The sequence below is a fragment of the Manis javanica genome, chromosome 18 (assembly GCF_040802235.1).
Source record: "Manis javanica isolate MJ-LG chromosome 18, MJ_LKY, whole genome shotgun sequence".
In the NCBI taxonomy this organism is placed as follows: Eukaryota; Metazoa; Chordata; class Mammalia; order Pholidota; family Manidae; genus Manis; species Manis javanica.
In genome coordinates this window covers 7,195,747-7,216,443 of record NC_133173.1, presented here as the reverse complement: position 1 = coordinate 7,216,443, position 20,697 = coordinate 7,195,747, and positions in this window count along the sequence as shown.

Sequence of the window (20,697 nt, the reverse complement as noted above, 5' to 3'; positions counted from 1 at the left end):
AAAGTTTCTGGTGGTCAGTCTGGTTTAGGAACTGCTGGTTTCGTGATGTTTGCACGGTTTAGTGAATATGCACATCTCCTGAAGTGTTCGCCTAATACTAAACCAGCGGTTTTCATTTCTGGCTGTACATTATGATCACCACAGGAGCTTTTTCTATTACCTGCGCCCCACCCCAGTCCAGTTAAGCCAGAGTCTCTGGGGGTTGGGCTCAGGCACTAATATTTTTAAAAGCTCCCCATTGAATCTAATGTGCACCTAGGGTTTGAGAGCCTTCACATTTAACCTTTAAAGAATAAATAGAATTTTCTCTTGAACTGCATTTGGAGGCTGCATTTGATGATTGTCTGTTTTACATCTTTCATAGAGCCGATTTATTATTAAAAAATGTAAGTTTTCCTATGTGGCTTGACTGAGGCAAACCGCACTGGATCCGTACCTTCCTTTGATCTGAGTGCTAGATACCTATAAATGTGGTTGAAGACAGGCTCTAGCTTAAAAAAGTATTCTTTTTTGGCAGCTTTTCCAATCTGTCGGTTTCACTGAGCTTTTGAACGGCTGACCCTCGGGTCTTTTCCACATTCACTGCCGTTGCAAGTGTCTCCATCAGGGACTTTTTTCTAATTGAAGTACCTTTGATATACAGTCTTATACTGGTTTCAAATATACAACACAGTGGTTCAGCAGTTCTCCACTGTGGAGAAAATGAAAGGTCCTGTGGGCAGGATTCTCACCTGACCCTGGTCGGCTTGCTCACTGCACAGGTGTGGGCAATAGGTTGCTACTGACTCTATATAAAGAGCTCCGCCCAGTGCTCCACGCTGCATGGCTGCGGGAAGGTAGAGGCTGGCATGGTTTCAGCGCTGGGGACAGAGACTGAGAGCTGCAGGGGCAGAGAGGCCCGGAGCCAGAGACCGGCTTGCTGCATGCAGACTTGCTCTAAGGTGGACAAGATTCTAGCATTTGACCTGCCACCGTGGGAATAAAGTAAGGTATAAATCCTTTTACCCATTGTTATTTTTCGGTCTTGCTGAATCAAGAGTGAATGTGCCTGGGGCTGAAACCCCCTGGCAAGACACCCATATCATTAAGTCTTCACCCCCACTGGCTGCAAGGTACTTTGGCTGGTGGTCATTTTGATTACTGTGGCCGGTGATGGAATGCGCCTGGGGCGTGGGTCTCAAAAGGGGGCCTGATCCACTGGGCTCCAGACACACATGCTTGGCCAGCAGAGCCCAGCTGGATTTCAGCCCCACCCACCCCGTCAACCACACACCTGTGTGTGGGCCATGACTTGCACAACGCCCAGGGGGAGGACCCAGGCCTACAGGAACCACATGGACCGCTATGGTGGAGGGTGGTTCGCCAAAGGGAAACTGAGGTGCTATTCCCCAAAGATGGAAATGGATATTAGGCAGGCAAAACCAGTGGTGCCCTTAGACCCAGGCCAGAGGGGCCCATACTCTGGGCCCCATGCTTTAGAGGGTCCTTTTCAGGTCCTGCTTTGGGGTGTGCCCCACAGGGTTGGGGGCAAGGGACTATGCCCACGCATGTCTGGGACACACCACTCTGCACTCATATCACCTGTCTGGTGGCCTGAGCTCACGTTCAGGGCCCCTGTGTATCTATTCTCAGGGCCCAACTCCCAAGGGGCAGATGGCACCTCCAGTGGGTGCACCCCAGGCCTGTGAGATGATCTAGGGGCAATTGCCAGTCCAGGGCATGCATGGAGCCTGGATGTGTGGACTGGGGTGTCCACATGCATCACCTGTGTGTGAGGGCCTTTGGGGTGCAGGGTGGAGCCGGGCAGTTGAGAGCAAGGGTGGGCTGGGTGCGGATGGCCGAGGGGCTGACTGCAGGGGCTGGGAGCTAGTGCTCTTCAGGTGTTTTCCAGAAAAGAATACTGATGAGTCTGGGAGCGTGAAAGTCAAACCCGGCCCTGCAGGTCAATGCAAAGGGGCATGTGTCATGGTAGGAGGCTAGAACATGTTATCCGATGGTCTGTAGGCCTTGATTTCTAATTGTAGCTCTTTAGATATATAATAAGTGGGTGTCCATTTGGGGTCTTGACCCAGGCACTACACGCATGAGGCAAAACCAACGTGTGGACCCCAATGATGTCCCCCAGAAAGAAGCCAAGGAAAGGACATCCTGAGCTGGAGGCCAAGGCAGAGATGAGGAGTTGTGTAGATGGCGGGGAAGTTCTTAGGTAATTCAAAGCGGGCAGCCATCTCCCTGCTTATTCAGATCTCCTGGAAGGAGCCTCGGCAACTGGCCCTTCCAGAAGCCTACCGTGTCCTTGGATTCTGGCCGAGTGATCGGGCTCCCAAGTCCATAGCGTTGCCAAATGTTTCCTGTTTCCCTCAACCTTCCGGCCTCACTCTCAGCATTATTAAGACCATTATTAGTAAGAATTTAGGCCCTGACACTCCCCTTGGCCGGCAGCTCTGGCTTCCTGTTGGGGGAGATACGGGTGGATGCCACGGGGTAGGAACGAAGGGAAAGGTCTCTGCACGGGGATCCCATTTCTCGATGACATTGCTTCCCTAAGTTTGCTTCTACGTAAGGCTGAACCCAGAGCCACGTCTCTCCTTCCATTAATTCTAACAGGGCCTCAACACATAGGAAACTAGGAAAAGCATAAAGAACAGGGGCCCCAGCAGGGCTGTCTTGCTTTGCTTTGCAGACCTGCCTCCACGGAGGGGACAGACCTGCCGAAGTATCTTAAGTGGGACGAGCATCGCAGGAAAACTGTAGCGGGAGTTTAACAGGGACTTGGCTTTGACAGGCAGCCTCGTTCTCCTCAGCCAAGTGAAGGGGATCTGACAGTGGGTCCCCAGATCCAGCGTGCAGGCTGCTGGTCAGTAAGGGATTTCAGGGACAAAGGACAAGAGGGAATGCGGAGAACACCCGATTGATTATCATTCCCGTGGGGATCCCTCCCAGCACGGTGGAAGTGGGTCTGGATTTACAGACGTTTTAAGAGTAGATCAGTTACCTGTAGTGAGATGTCTGATGTGATCACAGTGGTTGCCACTTAGATGGGCCGGATCATGTCCCCTCTGACACAGCTCTGCACACGAACCCTAAACTCCTCGGTCTCCAACTGCCATCATTACGGAGCAGTTCTGCACCCGCGTTCTCTGGGAGGCTGTCCTTTCTCAGTCCCCCACAGGCTGACTCTGGTTTTTTCCTGATTTTTCCAGTGTTGGTGATGTGCTCTTGGGAGGTGAGAGCATGTCAGTCACCTCCTTCTGCGCCAGCACAGAGTCCCCTGTTGAGGGGGGCACACTTTGAACGGAGGTGGAAATCCCAATGCAAGGTTAAAGGCATAGAGACAAGTCATCTGATCAGTAGGTCTGGGTTACATCGCCCATTCCCAGCTCCTTGGGGAAGGTGCCAGAGCTGAATGGGTCCATGCTCACTGTTTCTCCCAAGAGGCTGTGTATGAATTTCCTAGGGCTGCTGGAATGAATTGCCACAAACCTCGTGGCTTAAAACAATGGAAATGTATGGTCTTACAGTTCTGGAGGCCAGACGTCAGAAAGCAAGGTGTGGGCAGGACCTCCCTCCCTCTGAAGTTCTTTCTCGCCTCTTCCAGGTTCTGGAGGTTTCTGGGGCTTCTTGCATGGTGGTACATAAAGCCAACCTCTGCCTGCCCCGCTGCGCCTCTCTGTATCCTTTTCTCTCCTAAGGACACTCTCAGCGTATCTGGGACCCACCCCAACCTAGTCCACCCCTACAGGCTGCGAAGTGCCTTTAGGAAGAGCTTTGCTGCTTGCCTTAGTCTCCGAAATGCTTGTGTTAATTCCCAGGTTGGTGCAAATGGTGTGTAGGGTGGAGTGAGGGGGCAGATGTCCAACAGACATTTTACTGATTGTCAGCTACCTGCTGGGTGCTTACCAGAGAGTTAGAGCATTTAATCCTTAAAACCATGGTTCTCAAAGTAGGGTGCCAAGACCTGGAGCATCACATTACCTGGAACTTGTTAGAAATGCACGTTCAGGCCACCTGAGACTCAGTGAGTAAGAATCTCTGGGGTTGGGGTCCGACTATTGTGTTTTAATGTTCCAGGTCCTTGGGTGTTTGTGCAAGGTTGAGAAACACTGCCTCAGTGTTTTCAGGCAGTGGGAACAGCCTCGATCTTTCAGAGTCCTATGTGTTAGCATCACATGTTGACGAAGCATCTTCCGGAAGGTGACGTGACCAAGCTATCCCCAGCTGGAAGTGGCCCCTCTAAGCTGAACTGTACACCCAAGGCCCACCCTTGAAGTCCTCAGGGCATGTACCATATCTGTCCTGCATGCAAGGAAAATCCAGAATCTGTTTTTATTTCCAGCAACTTCTAACACACTTTTTCTCACAAAGCAGTCTCCCTCTCGCCCAGCCTTCTTGTCAAGGAGATCAGGTGGGGTGGCCTTCCTAGACCTGCTTCCTAAGTTTTGTCCGTGAGCTGGTTCCAGGTTTGAAAAGGCAGAATCAAAAGTACCCCGCATCATTTTTAGCAGCCTTTTGCCTAAGAACACGACGCCGAGTCAATACTGCGTGCACATGGCAGTAAAATTCCACTAACTGGCTCCCTGGCTCCAATTTTGTTGAGTGAAATCAATGTGAGTTCTGTCAGGCCTGGTAATTTTAAAGGCAAAAATGCTGGGCGTCCAGGGAGCCCGTGGAAGACAGAGCTGCATCTCACTGTTACCCCCTCCGCAGGGAAGGTCACAAACGCGCTTATACCTTTAACCTCCAGCATGTTCGCGGTCAGGCGCGGAGGGCAGCTTGTTAGCATCCAGGGACCGCGAACGTCTGACTTCCGCCCTTGCCGGGACTCGGAGAGCCACGAGGTGGCGCCAGCCACCAGCGCATGGCGCGCGTTGTCGCCACGCTTTTGGAATTTGCAAATGAGAAAGAGATCAGCGATCTGGATGGAGAAGACCGTGAAGCCTCATCCGTTCTAGCCCTGCCCCCCATCCTTCCAGAACTGTCCTCATCGGAATCCCTGTGAGGAAACAGTTCATAAGGCTCTTTGGGAAAGGAGTTCCCCACATCTCAGCCGCTGAATCAATTAATTAATTTCAATGAATTTGCTTATTCCCCATCCTCCCAATTTACCTTTCTGAGAAATTCAAACCTATAGGCAAGCCAGAAGATGAACCCCTGCTCGCCTTTCATGGGGATCCATCGACGGTTAACATGTAGTCATATTTATTTCGTTTCTCGCTTTTTCCCTTGTTTGGATGAAACGTGTGAAAGTAGGTTGCCGACACCCTGAGGCTCAGGGATTTCACACGTGTGTCCTGAGAACGAAGACATTTTTCTACAGAAGAATGCCATCAAATCATCACACTCAAAAAGATCAGCGCTTGGTGTCCTGATCTTTGGTAGAGTACAGTCCATATTTAGATTGTCCCAATAATGTTCTGGGGACTTTCAGTTCCCCTGCAGAGTCCGTTAGACAATTGTCTACTGCCTCCAGGGGTTTGTCACTTAATGTCACCTTATTTCCTAGAACTGCCTTCCCCTTTTTGGAGGAAGACTTGTTTTCGGGACTTGGACATTTCTTAACAACCCCATTCACTTGTTTTGTAGAATGCCCAACACTCTGAATTTGTCTTGTTTTCTGTGATCAGATTGAAGTTAAATATGCTAGCAAGAATTTTACCTACGTAACCTGACCTGACGCCCTTCCTGTTGGGTCCCTTTGGATGGCACATGGTGTCCTGCAGTCCCGATACTGGGGACATGAAGTCAGAACACCTGGCTAAGGTCCCAAACCAGAGGCTGGGCCTGCTACGCTCCTGGCCTGCAGACTGCCTGCTCACTGTGCCCTCCTGACATGGCCGGGGGTGTTTGGACAGTCACAGCAGGGTGTTCCTTTGCTGAAGGTCCTGCCACTTCCCAGCTGGGCTCCTTCCCGTGACCTGCACAGCTCTGCTGGGTCTGGCCTCTGCCCACCCGCTGGCCTTGTTTCCATCCACTCTCTCCCTCACGGCCTGTGCTCCAGCTCCCCCATGTGCTCTGGCATGGAGTCCCCTTCATATCACCTGTGTCGGTCTATCTTATTCATCTTATTCTTCTCGTCTGTGAAGCACTGATCACCATCCGAAATGATCTGTTCACCTGTTCATTCACTTAGAGCGCATTGTTCGCTCCATCCCGTGGGCCTGCAAGCTGTACGAACGCCGACACCTGGGTTGGTTTGTTACCATTCCACTGCCACCCCAGAATAAACCTGGCCATGTTAAATGCCCTGTAAGCCTTTAGGAATGAATGAGGTGACTGCGACATCATGTTAGGGCATTGTTTTTCAATTTTGAGATAGAAAAAATAGCAAAGAGATGGTTCCTGCCCACAGGAGGCTCCCCGTTTGGTGGGATGACTTGCCCATAAAAGACAGCTGGAGTCCAATACAGTTAAGTGCTGGGCGCCCTGGGGGTGCAGAGCGGAGGGCGGCCCAGTACCTCGGCGGGGGGAGGGTTTCTGAGTGTGCGTGACTGCAGAGCTCGTCTCATTCGTGTGCTGGGGCACAGATTTTCACTAAAAGTTCTGAGGCAGTAGCATGGAAGCAGCACCCTGGGAGACTGAAGACCCAGATTCCGGGTCTGAGCTGTGTGACCTCGGACCAGGCAGCCCCGCCAGCCTCATTGCTCCTGTTTATGACGTGAAAGCTTTGACCGTTGTCCTGTTTAGATCCGTTTGATGCCCATATTAGCTGAGACTAAGTTCAACTCTCTGTAAACAGGTGCCCCTTCACAAACCTCTTCCCTTCGTGTCTACCTCGCCTCATCTGTAAAATGGGACTAAGGACACCTATCTCCTATGGTGGCTGTGAGGAGCAATGTGGTGGCAAAAGTGACTGAACTCAGCCGTCTGTGCAACATGCTCTCCAAAAATGAGGGGTGGTTCCCCCCAAAGAAAGAAATCCCAGATTGTGTCTTCAGAACTTTCCTTCTGCAGCTGCCCCAGCAAGAAAAATTAGTATTTTAGCCCAAATTGCTTCTCTGGGAGCCTTGGTATTTTGAGCTGAAGGGTCATTAAAAGACCAGATGGCAGAGAAACGTTTTAGGATCCTGTTTTCAGAAGCTCCATGGTTCAGCTGGAAACCCCAGTGCCCTGGAATGCCCTGCAGAAACGAAGATCAATAGTGTCCTCTGCAAGCAGGGCATCTGGCGCCCTTCACCTCTGCAGCCCCTGCCCACCCCCGGCACAGCTGCTCACCTGCGGCTTCAGAGATGAGGAGTGTAAACAAGGCTTGGACCCGTCATGTGTCACCACAACTGCTTTGTGTGTCTTCCCTTGCCCACCAACCGACTGGGTGGCAAAAGGGTGACAGGGCCCCCAGGCAGAGGGTGGCTGGGGGCAGCAGGGAGGTCTGGGGCAGGCGTGGGAGGGCAGGTGGGGTGGAGGGACGAACTTGCCCTTTTTTTCTCCTTCCTCCCACCCCTCCCTCCCACCTTTCCTTCTCTCTCTCTGTCTCTTTCTGTCTTTACCAACACATAATTCACACACATAAACTCACCTTTTAAAAGGGTACAACATAAGGGCTTTAGTATATTCAAAGGCAGTGCGACCATCACACTAATTCCACAGCACTTCCACCACCCCGAACGGAAGTGCTACATGCACTAGCAGTCACCACCCATTCTCCCCAACCCCTCCGTGAGCTGCCTATTCCGGACATTCCTAGAGGTGGAATCATGTCGTGTTCGCCCCTTTTGCCTGGCTTCTTTCACTTAGCTTATGGTTTTCAAGATTCATCTGTATTGTAGTGTGTGTCGTTATCCGTTCCTTTTTTATGGCTAAATACTATTCCATCATCTGGAAATGCCATGTTTGTTTATTCATGCACTCACTGGTAGGATTTGGGTTGTTCACACATATTGGCTGATATGAATAGTGCTGCTATGAACATTCATGTCTATGTTTTTGTGTGAACTTGAGTGTCCATTTTTCTTGGGTGTACACCCAGGAGTAAAATGCTTGGTTCTCCTCCTTGTCCTCTCTGCCACCCCGCGGTATTCTCATGTTGTATGTAAGCAAAGGGCAAGTGAGATGGTGGGATGTTTAGACTGTCTGACCTCTGAGGATCTTGCCTTTATGACTAATGAGTTCTGTAGGCAGAGACGAGCTGGATATTCAACAAACGCCCCATGTCTCTGTTCTGCATGGGCTCACATCTCTATTTTCCTGCCTCTCCCAAATTAGATGCAGCCATGAAGCTTCATTCCAGCCGGTGGACCCCATTTCCAGTCCAGGCTTCCACAGCCCGGACGAGCCCTCTGCCTGTCGCCTCCTGGGCCTGTGAGTAGGCACAGAAGACCCAGGGGATTCTGCCTTAAGGGGTGCCAAGCCCACCCACAGAGGGGCTCACATCCCTGAATGTGAAACAGGGCTCCTCTGCCAGTGCATGTGAGTTTGTCAGAACTAAACCTTTATCACCTTAAGCCACTGAGCTTTGGGGGCTGCTGCTGCCCCAGGTAGTCTGTGCTGCCTAGTATGGCTCTTTGTGTAAGAAATGGCTGCTCTTTTTCTAGCACTATTTGCAGATTCTGGCTGGGCCTCCAGCTTGCACCCAGTGGTCTCCCAGGACCCCTCCCCTGCAAGGCCCAGAGAAGCCATGTGCTGCTTCCTTGAACGTGTGGGGCTCATGCCGGTCATCACGTGCTTAGCGCTCAGTGGGAAGGTGCCATGGTGACAGGTGTGGTCCCCTACATGTGGTGTGCAGTGCTGCATCCTGGTCTTGGCTTCTGTCCAAAACCCAGGCCACCTTCTCATCAGTGCCTACCTCTGGGCTTGGAAAGAGTCCATCACCACCATCAGAAAACCACCTCACAAGCGAGGTACCACCTGTGGGAATGAAGGGTAGTTTCATAATGGCTTCTACTGTGTCCAGAGAATGGGTGAGTTAAAGCACTCACTAAGGTCCTCCAGTAACAGAGAAGGTTCTCTCCCTGGTCACTCATTAGAAGTGAATAAGGCTGTCAGCAGAGTCAGATACTAGGCTTGAGTTCCCTTCTGTAAGTGCAAAGGTTTTTTTTGTTTGGATCATGAAAAATAAATGCCCATTTCTCTTCAGTCAAGTCAGCGCCAGGAGGGATTATGGGGGAGAGACTTGCTGTGCTCCTGACGGAGGATTTGCTGAATTTTCTGCGGCTGAATCTTTCCTGGGTTGTCCCCACACGGCTGGCTGGAAAAGACATTGCAGCGTGTGACATAATGCTGGGGCTCTGTGGTGAGGGGGCCTGCCTTCTCAGCGGCAGGGAACAGGCCTGGATGGAGGGTCTGGGCGGAGCGGCACAATAGTGCTGGTTACCAGCAGGTGTGTGCCAAAAACGCTTTACTACCTTATTTCATTTGAGGTCCCCTGGCAGCACTGTGGGGCAATTTACAAATGAAGAAACTGAGACACTGAAAATGAAGTATCTTGTCCCCAAATACAGACCTGGGGTTCAAACACAGTTCTGTCTGGTCCAGAATCCCAGCTTTGGAATCTTCAGGGACTATCACAGCCTGCCTCCCAGCTGTGGAGTATTCGGTGGCCGGAAGGGCTACTTTCTAGAAGCAGACCAGTGGGGAAGAGTAAAGCTGGGCTTGGTCTGGGAAGAGGGATAAGAGAAAGGAGGAGTCCAGTGGGTGGGGCCGCCATCGGCATTGGCCTGGCACCAGGGGCAGGGCTCTGGTCCGAGCATTTGTGGCCAGTGAGCACATTGGAGCCCCAGCCAATGGCGGGGTGGAGGAGACCGCGGACAGGACTGCTGTGGGTAAGACTGGGCGTTCCAGCACCGGCAAAGGGGGCTCAGAGCTGGGCTTCCTTCCCAGTGAGCACTGGGAATGCTGACCAGGAGACCAAGACAGAGGCAGGGTTGAATCAACTTGTCAACAGGACAGGGCTTTTGGGAGCTGGGAATCGGCTCCATGAGATGCCAAGGCTGTCTTGAAAAACAACCCACCAGAAACAAAGTTGAAGGACCCCCACTACCTGATTTTGAGACTTAGTAGGAAGCTACAGTAATTAAGACCATATGGTATTGGAAGAAGGATAAACACACAGATCAACGGAATAGTCCAGAAATAGACCACATGTATCTGGTTGATTGGTTTCGACAAAGATGTCAAAGCAGTTTGATAGAGAAAGGATGATCTTTCCAACAGATGATTCTAGAACAATTGGACATTTATATGTAAAAAAGTGAACCATACCTTGAATCCTATGCACAACTTCACTCAAAATGGATCATAGACCTAAATGTAAACCTTAAAACTATAAAACTCCTAGAAGAAAACTTTAGAGAAAAAAGTATTTGTGACCATGAGTTGGGCAAAGATTTCTTATACAGGACAGAAAAAGCATGAGCTATAAAAGAAAATAAGACAAACTGGACTTCATCAAAATTTAAAAACTTACACTCTATGAAAAGATAAGCAGTCTTGGAGAAATATTTGCAAAACACAGATCTAATAAAGGACTAGTATCCCGATATGAAGACTTTGAAAAAGAACTCTCACAATTCAATAATGAGAAAGCAAATAACCCAGTTTACAAACATGGGCAAAAGACTTGAGCAGACACTTGACTCAAAAGATATATGGGTAGAAAATAAGCACATAGGAAGACTCTTAGCATTACTAGTTATTAGGGAAATGTAAATTAAAACCGCAGTCAGATAGCACTCCATACCCATTAGAATGGTTAACCAGAACCCACCCCACCCATCTGACACCAATACTGACCACAGCATGGAACTGGAGCTCTCATACATTGCTGTTGGGAAGGCAGAGTGGAACACTGGATTTGGGAAATACTTTGGCAGTTTCTTCTAAAGTTAAATACATGTATTTTACAACCCAGTACCCAGTAGTCCTACTCCTGGGTATTGACCCAAGGGAAATGAAAATTCTCACCTATGAAAAAACCTGTATGTAAATGTTTATAGTGGCTTTCTTAATAACCATCCCAAACTGGAAACAAACCAGTTGTCCATCTACTGGTGAATGGATAAAAAAAAATGTTGTGAATCCATATGTTGGAATTCTGCTCATCAATACATAGGACAAACTACTGATGCATGCAGGAGCAGGGATGAATCTCAACTGTTCAATGATTCTAAATGAAAGAACACAGACTATGATTCCATCCATATGGCATTCTAGAGGAATCTGGTCCCCAGGGGTGGTCTACAGGTAGTGGTTGCCAGGGTCTGGGGCTGGAGGATGGGAATTGACTAGGCAGGGGGCATGAGGGAACTTTTTGGGGTTATGGCAGTGTTCTGTGCCTTACTGTGGTGGTGGTTATGAGTGTGTGCATTTGCCAAAATTTATGGAACTCTATATAAAAAAAGCTTGAATTTTACTGTGTTTAATAAACCTGACTCAAAAAATTTAACACTTCTCTTGAAATTGCAGTTTTTATAGGTCAAAAACAGTCCAGTAATTGCATTTTCACGGGGTCTAATGTACAACATGATAAACCACGCCAGGGTGATGTATGTGGGAAGGCTTATGTGGACTCACAGAGCTGAGGGTGCTGTGCAGTCCACAGTATAAGGAGGATGACCCTGTGGAGCCCCCCAGCCGGAAGGGAATTCCCTGGCCGTCCGTGAGACGGAGATGCTGCTCAGGGTCCGGTGTCCCCTACACTGGGTCTGCTTAGGCAAACACACCTTCCAGTCCTGCCTCCTAAACAGGCCCCTCTCCCAGAGGTGACCAGCTCTCCCTGGAGCTGAGGCACGACTGTATGCTGGGCAGCCCCGATCCCGCTGAAGCCCGGGCTTCACATCTTGGTGCCCGTTTTCCACTGGCTGCCTCAGCTGCCAGTGTATCACAGAGATGTTTCCTCTGAGCTGACAAGTAAAAAGCCGATAATTGTCAGGCTGAGGTTACTCTCACAGCAAACCTTTGGCCATTTCAAAAGGACAAAGAATAGAAACCATCCCTAAAGCTCCCCTGACAGGAGAGATTTAAGAGCACGAAAGATGTCATTGGGCTGGACCACTCCTGGAAGAGCCTTCAGTGACAGGCATTACAGGGCGGGTGATGAAATCCCTAATATCTTCACACTTCACCTTCTAGTGGGTTTCATTCTTCCATCGCAAAGTCCCCTCAAGACGGGTCTCCTTTCATGACGATAAGCAGCAGCAGAGTATGCTTTTGTCTTCAGAAAAATAGGCCCACTTTTGAACTACTTTCTTCAACATTGATGGAGAAAAAAGTCCTTTCATCTCCCTTGAAGGCCTCGTGCTTTGAGCTCAAGTTGCCTAGATTTACAACATTCCCTGAACCTACCCAAACCAGGATGGTTCCTGAAGAGCCTCGAACAGAAATCTAACACAAGGCAAAGAACAGACGTGGCCCTCAAAGCCCGGCCCACCTTCCTTTCTAGACTCATGGGAATGTCTGGAAGCTGTCATCTCTGGGAATGAAAAGAAATCTCTGTTTGGGGAGAACATCTATTGAATCATATTTTAGGGAAAAATTGAGGAAGAGAAGCCATTTGCTCATTGCTTTTCCTTTCCACAGTTTCTTTTAATTTTCTGTGAGGGACTTAAGACTTGAAATGCTATCTTACAGTTCTTATTCCACCAACCTGAAAGTTACTCGAAGGTCCAAGGTTTATTTATTCCCAGCATGTAGCACAGTACTTGGAATGTTTTAGGGACAAGGAAGGAAATTAGTTATTTATTGAGCATCATCTGAATACGTGGTCCTATGGGAGATGTTCTTTTTTTTTTTGTGTGTGTGTGTGTATATAAACACATGTGTATTGGTTAGATATTGCAACAGTAATGCTGTATAACAAACACCCCTAAATTCAATAGCTTAAAAAGGCCTCACTCATGTATTATTGTTTATATTGTCTGGAGTCTGGCTGGTCTAAGCTGAGCAGAGCTAGGCCTGGTTGAGCGGTTCTTCCTCGTACGGTAGGTCTGTGAGTTAGCTGTGTTCCAGGCCGTAGTCATGGGTGGTTCTGCTGCAGATGTCTCTCATCCTCCTGGGACCGGCAGGCTAACCAAGCATGCTTTTCCTCTTGGCTATGGGCAGAGGCACAGGAGAACAAGTAGAAACACACAAGGCTTCTCATGGCTAATGCTAGGGATGGGGGACACTGTCACGTCCACCTCATTCACTGAGTCAAGCAAGTGACATGATCAAACCCAAAGTAAGTGGTGGTCAAGGAGGGGGAAGCTTCCAAGTCACATGGCTGAGTATGGGGGAGAAACGAAGACCGAGGCCAATAATGCAATCCCCGGCGGTATGTTTGATCCATACAGCAGCCCTGTGTGCTAGTTCTGATATTATTCCCATTTTACTGATGAGGAAACTGAGATAGAGGGAAGCCAGACCTAGGTTCCAAAGCTCACCCTCTTTCTGGCACACCGCATTGCTGCTATGTGGTATTTCCTGGTACTCAGTACAAACATGCTGCCTATGAGTTAATGAATCAAAACCCACAAGTCCAGCTGAAAGTTAATTCAACCAGGGATCTCTTTTACTGAACTGAAACTCCGGTTTGTCTGTGGTTTTCCTCATGCAGTTATTCTGGTTCTGTGTAATTCCCACATCCTGGTATTATTGAGTTTAACCAGCCAGGTCATAGTAGATCCTCAGTCATACGCTGCTCAGAGAAGAAGGTCACACTGCCCAGAGGGCCCCAACTGGTATAGGAGGGGCCCTCTACGTACTCCTTTTATAAAGTGACCTTGTTTGCTAGGGGTCCCCTGAACAGCAATTTCAAGCCTGCTCTGCATGGATTTCTTATAAAAATGATTACGTCGAACAAAAAGAAATGTGTCCTCCTAGGTCAGCTTCCAAATCCCCCAATCGTTTTCGCTGACCTAGGATGGTCATGTAAGTGTCAGAAGAACGACCCTGTGCATGTCAACACCAGCTCATTTTGCCTGTCACTGGTGAAGTGTGACTGGAGAAGGCTGAGCCACCTCCTGGTGGCCTCTGGTCATGGTCTCCCTGAAGAGCTTGTCAGGATCGGAGGAGGAGATTTTGGAGAGAAGCACAGCCAGCTGGCCAAGTGGCACTGGTGACTCAGGAGGTAACATTGTTGGAGTCACTGAATGGCTCCACGAGGCCCCCTGGGAGGCCGTGTTTTGACAGGTGCAGAACTCGCGTTTTTCCTGGCAGCGAAGTTGTTTCTGCCTTCACAGGGGTCGTCAGAAGGCCGCTCTCGGCAATAGGTGCCCACGGAAAAGGGAACTGACGCAAACGGTCCACACGACAGCTCTTAAGGCTCAAATCTCTGCTCAGATCTGTGGGATAGAAGAATCTGGAAGCTGGGGGATGGAGGTGCTTTGCACAGGACCCTGTGTGTCTGGGGACTTCTAGCCTATGTTACCATGGTCATTGCCAAAATTCTGACACCCTGACTAGATCCCAGACAAACTGTGTCTTACGCCTTCTGTCCCTCTCTAAATTCCCATAGACTTCCTTCCCTGCTGTATTCCTGACGCAGCTAAGTGGCTGCCATGTTTCTCATGGGGGCGTGGTGGCGCAACGTCCTTGTTTCTTGGGGGAGGGATGAAATATGGTTTGGGGAACATTTCTGAGCCACTTTGAAAATGTGGTTGGATGAATGGGGCTATTGTAACATCAGTCGTCTTTATATACTTACTCCCCACTGCTGGCCAGTGATAACCCTTCAGAAGCTGAGGATGGAATTGGTTTCTCTTTTCACCCTGGATAATTCCTGTAGGATTAGTTGCAAGTATTCAAACCTTTGTCAGTTCTTGGGTGATATCGTTCTCGGGGAGGACAAGGGTGGTTTTGTTTTATTTCTAACATGCTGCCTTTTAGGAGCTGGCTTCTTAGAATTTAGGAAGGAAATGAGGAAGGCAGGAGGGGAGAATGAAGGGACACTTTGTGGGCACAGACCAGGTATTTGATGCTCTCCTGTCCATTATCCCATTTTATTTGTCCAACAAATCTTTGCGGTGGGTATTTCAAGCCCCGCTTCACAGATGAGAAAACTGAGCCTTGAGTTGCATAAACTGAGTTAGCCAATAATCTGGGAATGAAGGAGAGCAGGGATTCAACTGCAAGTCTTTCTGCATCCACGCCTCGTCCGGGCTTGCTCCCACCTACAAGGCACCTTCCTCTGCTTTCCATCACTGAAATGACCTCAGCGTTGCCTTCTCCCCTTCAGGCCAGATGGCTGTGAATCTCTCTCCATCTCATCTATGCTTTTCAATATTCAAATCCTCAGATTTCCCCTGGAGTTGGATTTGGCCTTTGAATACAGGAAAAATAAATCACAATTTCTCACTGCAGGTGGTAAGAGATGTTCTTAACCAGCATCTTCCCAGCCCCTTAGATGGTTGCTTTGGCTGTTCCCAGCCCTTTATTAGCAAAATCAAGATGATACCAAATTGCTCAGAGGTCATAATGGGGCCACACACAACAGTTTGACCCACACAGAGGAGCACCTGACCTTCCAGAGCTTTCTCTCTGGGGCAGCATGGATCCTGATGCCCAGGCCACAAGTCACAACCAAATGAAAGGCCGCACAGATACACCCAAGAAGTCAAACCTTTACTCCGTGTTTAGGCAACAAGGAACCAAATGGAGTTTATTCGGAAATAAGGTCTTAAGCTGGCCACTCATATGTAAGCACTTTGTTCAGAGGCTGTATCACATGACACAATGAACACATTTCTTTAGAGGGCACATATTTAATTCCTTTGCAAGCTGGTCTTCCCCTGATTTATTTCTCTACATTCTCCATGTCCAGCATCTATCCCTACTTGTCTTATTCCAGCTTTTTCCATTGTAAGTGTGCCCAGAGGTCTGATTCCTAAACAGAATCTCAGTGGGTCATAAAGCGGCCTCAGGTATTCCTAGCCCTGCTCAGCGGGTTACCTTCAACGCTTGCACCACACCAACTCCACGGGCACCAACTTCTCGGCCCCTCCTGCGTGCTGGGGCATCAGCACTGCCTCTTGTCTGCCCAGCTTTCCTTTTTCCCATGTCCTTCCCCTAATCCTTTCTTACTTGGGTAGGAAAATTGAGCTGCAGGAAGACTGGTGTTCTGTGAGCAGCTGGGAGCCATCAAAGATTTGTGAACACGGGGTCACTCTATCAGTGGGGAACAAGACGACAGGGTGATGGATGGCAGAGGGGAGATCAAGGACCGAAGCAAGGATGACCTTCACGACGCTTTGAAACAGTCAAGGAGAGGGGAGTATGCGTCCTAAGTTAGGATCTGGGAGGTAGGATGCTCAGAGTCCCATGTCAGGCTGAAGAGGAGAGGAGAGTGGCCGTCACAGCGTCCCTCTCCCTCTGGGATTCCTAAGCCCCCAGATACTAGAAGGAAACCCTAGCCTTTCCTTTAAGGACGTCCAAAGTTTGTATAAAGCTGCCTGCCACCTTGGAAAGGATCCGCAGACAAGAGGCGTACAATTCCAGGGTGTGTGGTAGGTAATGGTCAGCCCTGCACAAAATAGAAGGCCTTGGGAGGAGGTTTTGGTCTCAACAAAGGAAGGGGAGAAAAATAACGAAATTATTGTAGATGAAAGAAGAGATCTCAGAGTCAGATTAAGAAAATGGGACAGAGAGGGATGAATCAAGACTCTTCAAAGGAAGGAACTACAGGAGGAGCAGGCTGCTGGCTTCAGAGGAGCAAAAATCCATCCTGTCTGCTTCTCTCTTTTAGTTGATAGGGGAATTACTATCAGGAAAGAAAATATTTTATTTAGGAAAATATCTGGCTTGGTATAGAAGATGAAATGTTGTGGGCTTTAGTGAGAGTCGAGAAACATATTTCTGTTCATTATAAACAAGTAGCATTTGGTGATGGGGGAGAAGAGAGGAGCAGGAATAAGGCAGGAGGGAGGTGAGCGGAGAAGAGGGTCAGCAGTACAGTAGGTGCCTGGCCTTTTCAGGGGGGCAACGGTGTTACTCAGTTGGAAACACATTTTACTTTCTGTGACACAGTCCCTTTCCCCAATGCCTTTGGAGAAAATTCCAATGGTGGGTTTTTTTGTTTTTTTTTGTTTAAAAAAACATAGACACCACCGATGTGCTGGGTCCCTCATCCAGACTGATGCTGTGCGTGGGGCTGGGGGACTGTGTGCAAACGTGAGTGAGGCTACTCCTCCGCTTACCCGATTCAGGTACAGGAACTTGAACCCGGAAGGGCCCCTGAGATTACAGACTTTTAAGGAACACCCAGGAATCTTGGGAGAGGATGTTGTGTTTCTACAGGTCAAGGAATGACATTCTAGCTCATCACACCTGGCCCTTAAGGGCAGGGGGACCTGAACTGGTGAATGATTTACGTATTTTGGTTTTTCTGTTTCCTCCTGGGGTCCAGCTTACTGGACTATGGTCCACTAACTGGAAATGACCGTTACGAATGGCACCGGCCTCTGACCAGCTTGGGTCTGGCGCTTGGGAATCCCAGGACCAGCGGGGGAAGCCGGAGTTCTGGCTCTGATCACCGTGGGTAAGTATGGAGAGGGGCTGGAGTGGCAGGAGAGATTGCTGGCTGGGGCCTGTGCCCTGGGTCCTCCTGAGCTGTATAACTGGGGCTTTCTTGAGAGTCCCCCAAATTCCCTCCCTCCATAATGCAAATGCTGTACCCTAAGTCATTGCTGCTCAAGCTCTCATGTACCTTCGAACCACCTGGCTGGTTTGATAAAACCATTTGTGGAGCCACCCCTCCCGAGGTCTGGGAATGGGACCTGCAGTTTGCATTTCGAATAGAGTCTTGGGAGGTGCTGCTGACCGGTCTGGGAACCTTACTTGAGAGCTCCTTCCTAGACTAGCGCTTCTTAAGGTGTAACGAGCATGGGGATCTTGTTAAAATGCAGATTCCGGTTCAGGAGGTCTGGGGCTGGGCCTGAGAATGTGCATCTGGCAATTCCCGGGTTACACTGTGACCCATTCATAAGAGACCCCCCTTTGAGTGGTGCTGCCTTTAGCCTCCAGCTGGCTGAGGGGCGAGTCTTTCTATGCCCCTGGGAATAAGGACCTCCTTCCCAGGCCGCTTTGCATTTCAGCTGCTTTGCAAGCCTCGGGTTGTCTCTTCGCCCTTGTGTTTCTTTAATTCCCTCTCAGCCTGCCCCACCCGAGGAGCTGAGCTGCCCAGTCAGCTGTGGGGACAACTGCTCATCCCAACCACGGCGCTGTGGGGACAGTTAAGCCTTGTCAGGCTCTGGTTCTGGCTGACCGCGGGAGGGAGGTGGCCGGGCGTCTGCACCCTCTCACTCCCCGGGGCCTGCTTTTGTCCTGGCCATGCTGGCAGCGGCCGCCTGGAGTCCCAGCTGCCCCTTCGTCCTTGAAACCAGCCCTGCTTGGCTCTCTCCAGGCTTCCTCGCTGTCCCTGGACACTCCTGAATGACCCCATACTCCCAAATGAGCCTGCTATGACCTGTGCTGGCAGCTGCTCCAGTGAAAAGGCAGCAGGGACTAGGAGGTGGTTCAAAATGAAGAGCAGCTGAAAAGATGGAAACATCAGGGAGAGAAGGAGGAAAGGGCGCAGGAGGTGATGTGTGCCTCGTGGGGGGTTTATTGTTGGCAGGATCGGAAGGAAGGGAAGGACGTCAACCTAATATGTAGCCCGACCAACCTAGGGAGGGTTTCTTGTAAGGTGGCTTAGTGGGAAGGGAAATGGTCTGGGCTTCAGGAGACCCGAAGTCTAGTCCTTATCTTCAGGAACTGCCTGAGTCTCAAAGTTGTCATTTATAAAAAGAAAGGGTTGGATTAAACCACACATCTCAACAGGCACTTATTATTAAAGTGATTCTCAGGGGAGGCCAGGGAAAGCCTTAGGCTTTAGAATGAATGGGAAAGGCCTGAGTTTAAATCTCCACATGCCCTGCTCAGAGGCTGGGAGGCTGGGCACATCTGGACATATCGCAGCCACTCTGTGCTGCTTCCCCATCAGTGAGGATGAAAGGATATAACAAATATAAAGAAGCTAAAATAGTTGCAGATACATAGTGAGTGGGTGCTCAAGAAACAGATGCTAATATTATGATAATAATTAAAGACATGTGCCTTTTTATTGCATTCCATTTAGTTGGGTTAGACATAAATGCTCAAAACTGTATTACTTTGCATTTATTATTCTTTTTTTTTTTTTTTAACTAGAAGTCACTTCAGTTCTTCCCACACTACCGCTTAGGTAGTCTGTGTTTGCTTAGCTCAGCCTCCAAGAAAATATGTTCCAAAATCTTGGAACAAGAGGGTAACAACAATCAAAACAGCAGGCTGCCATACTTAGCAAGTTTCAGGGAATTATGAATGCTAAATTGCAGGAAAGCAGACTGAAATATAACCTGTGCCAACAGCTCCTGGCGGCCCTGTAAACCCAGGAAAATGTTTCGGGATGGGGAGATAGTCCAGGGTAAAATGATTTTTCATCCTCTCTTTCTCTGAGAATGGTTACCATGGGATGCTGAACATAGTGGGTGCACATGAAATGGTTCTTGATCGAAAGAAGAATGTTCTAGAGATTTAAACATTTCACCCTCTGAAGACCGCAGTACATCCTGAAAGTGACAAGCACAGCGTTGACGGCCTGATGGTTTGTTGATTTAGTTCTCATTTGGGGCGTCTAGGAGGCGCACCAGAAATGGAGTCCTGTTATTTATGTGATTATCTGGAGCTTACAGGGGCCAATGGAAGGCTGGCGAGTCAGGGTGAGTGAATAGTGGGAATCCGGGAATTAACTGACAGGCACTTCTGCAGGGTGGGTTGGCCTGATGACCCAAAATTCTGCATATTTCTTCTCACTTAAGGAAACAGGCCTGGCGTTTGCAGTGCCATTCTCTCAGGCCTGGCTCTCAAATACGACAGCCGCCGTAATGCCCCTCTGCCAGGACTCTGCTGGCGTTTGGATAACAGCCAATAGCAGCTGACAAGAGGCAGGTCACATCAGAGGGCCAGCCCTGTACTACACCCGTGCCCAGTGGTTACTTCATTCCACTATTTTGCCAACGAGCGCTAACGAATATAAGGACATTTATGAGATTTATATGTTCAATATTCAGCCCAATGGATGCTGTTCCTTTCAGTACTAATCTTTGAGTATTGGATAGTTCATCTCCTATTACACCTGGTGTTACTTAGTCATCTCACGCCCACTATGTTTGGGTCTTGCAAAGAAATGCTTATTAGCATGGTGTGTCTGTGAGTAGCCACCTGCGTGCTCTGTGGTTACCCGGGGGGACTTTGTCTGCAGCACAGCTCCATCCTCGGACAGAATTATTTCCATGGTGTGCAGCACATTTCAAAATCCAGCCGGGGTCTCCACCGTTGTCTCCTGTGTGTTTCCCTATCATATTCTGACACGGGCATGATAGCACCTACATGGCCAGTTTGTGGTGTTGAATTATGTAATCTGTACGTAGTGCCTGAAACTAAGGAAAGAGTATAAAAGGCAAGATTGAAACTGTTGTGGTTCCTCTGTGTCTCCTCACGCACCCCACCCCACCCCCGACCCCACCATGTACTATTCGGTGGCTGAGTCTTTGTTTTAAGGGCGGGGGCGGGGGCGGGTGGGGGGCAGGGTGGCCACACTGTCTGGCCCTTGGGTCTCTGCGGAGTAAGGATTTGAATGACGATGCTGGAGTCATTGGCACACCTCCCATGTCCCCTCCACGATCTGGGTAGCCACGGTACTCCTGCCAGTTCCCATTCGGATTCAGGGCTGGCATGGAATCACTGTGTTTTTTATGGCTATGCATTATTTTG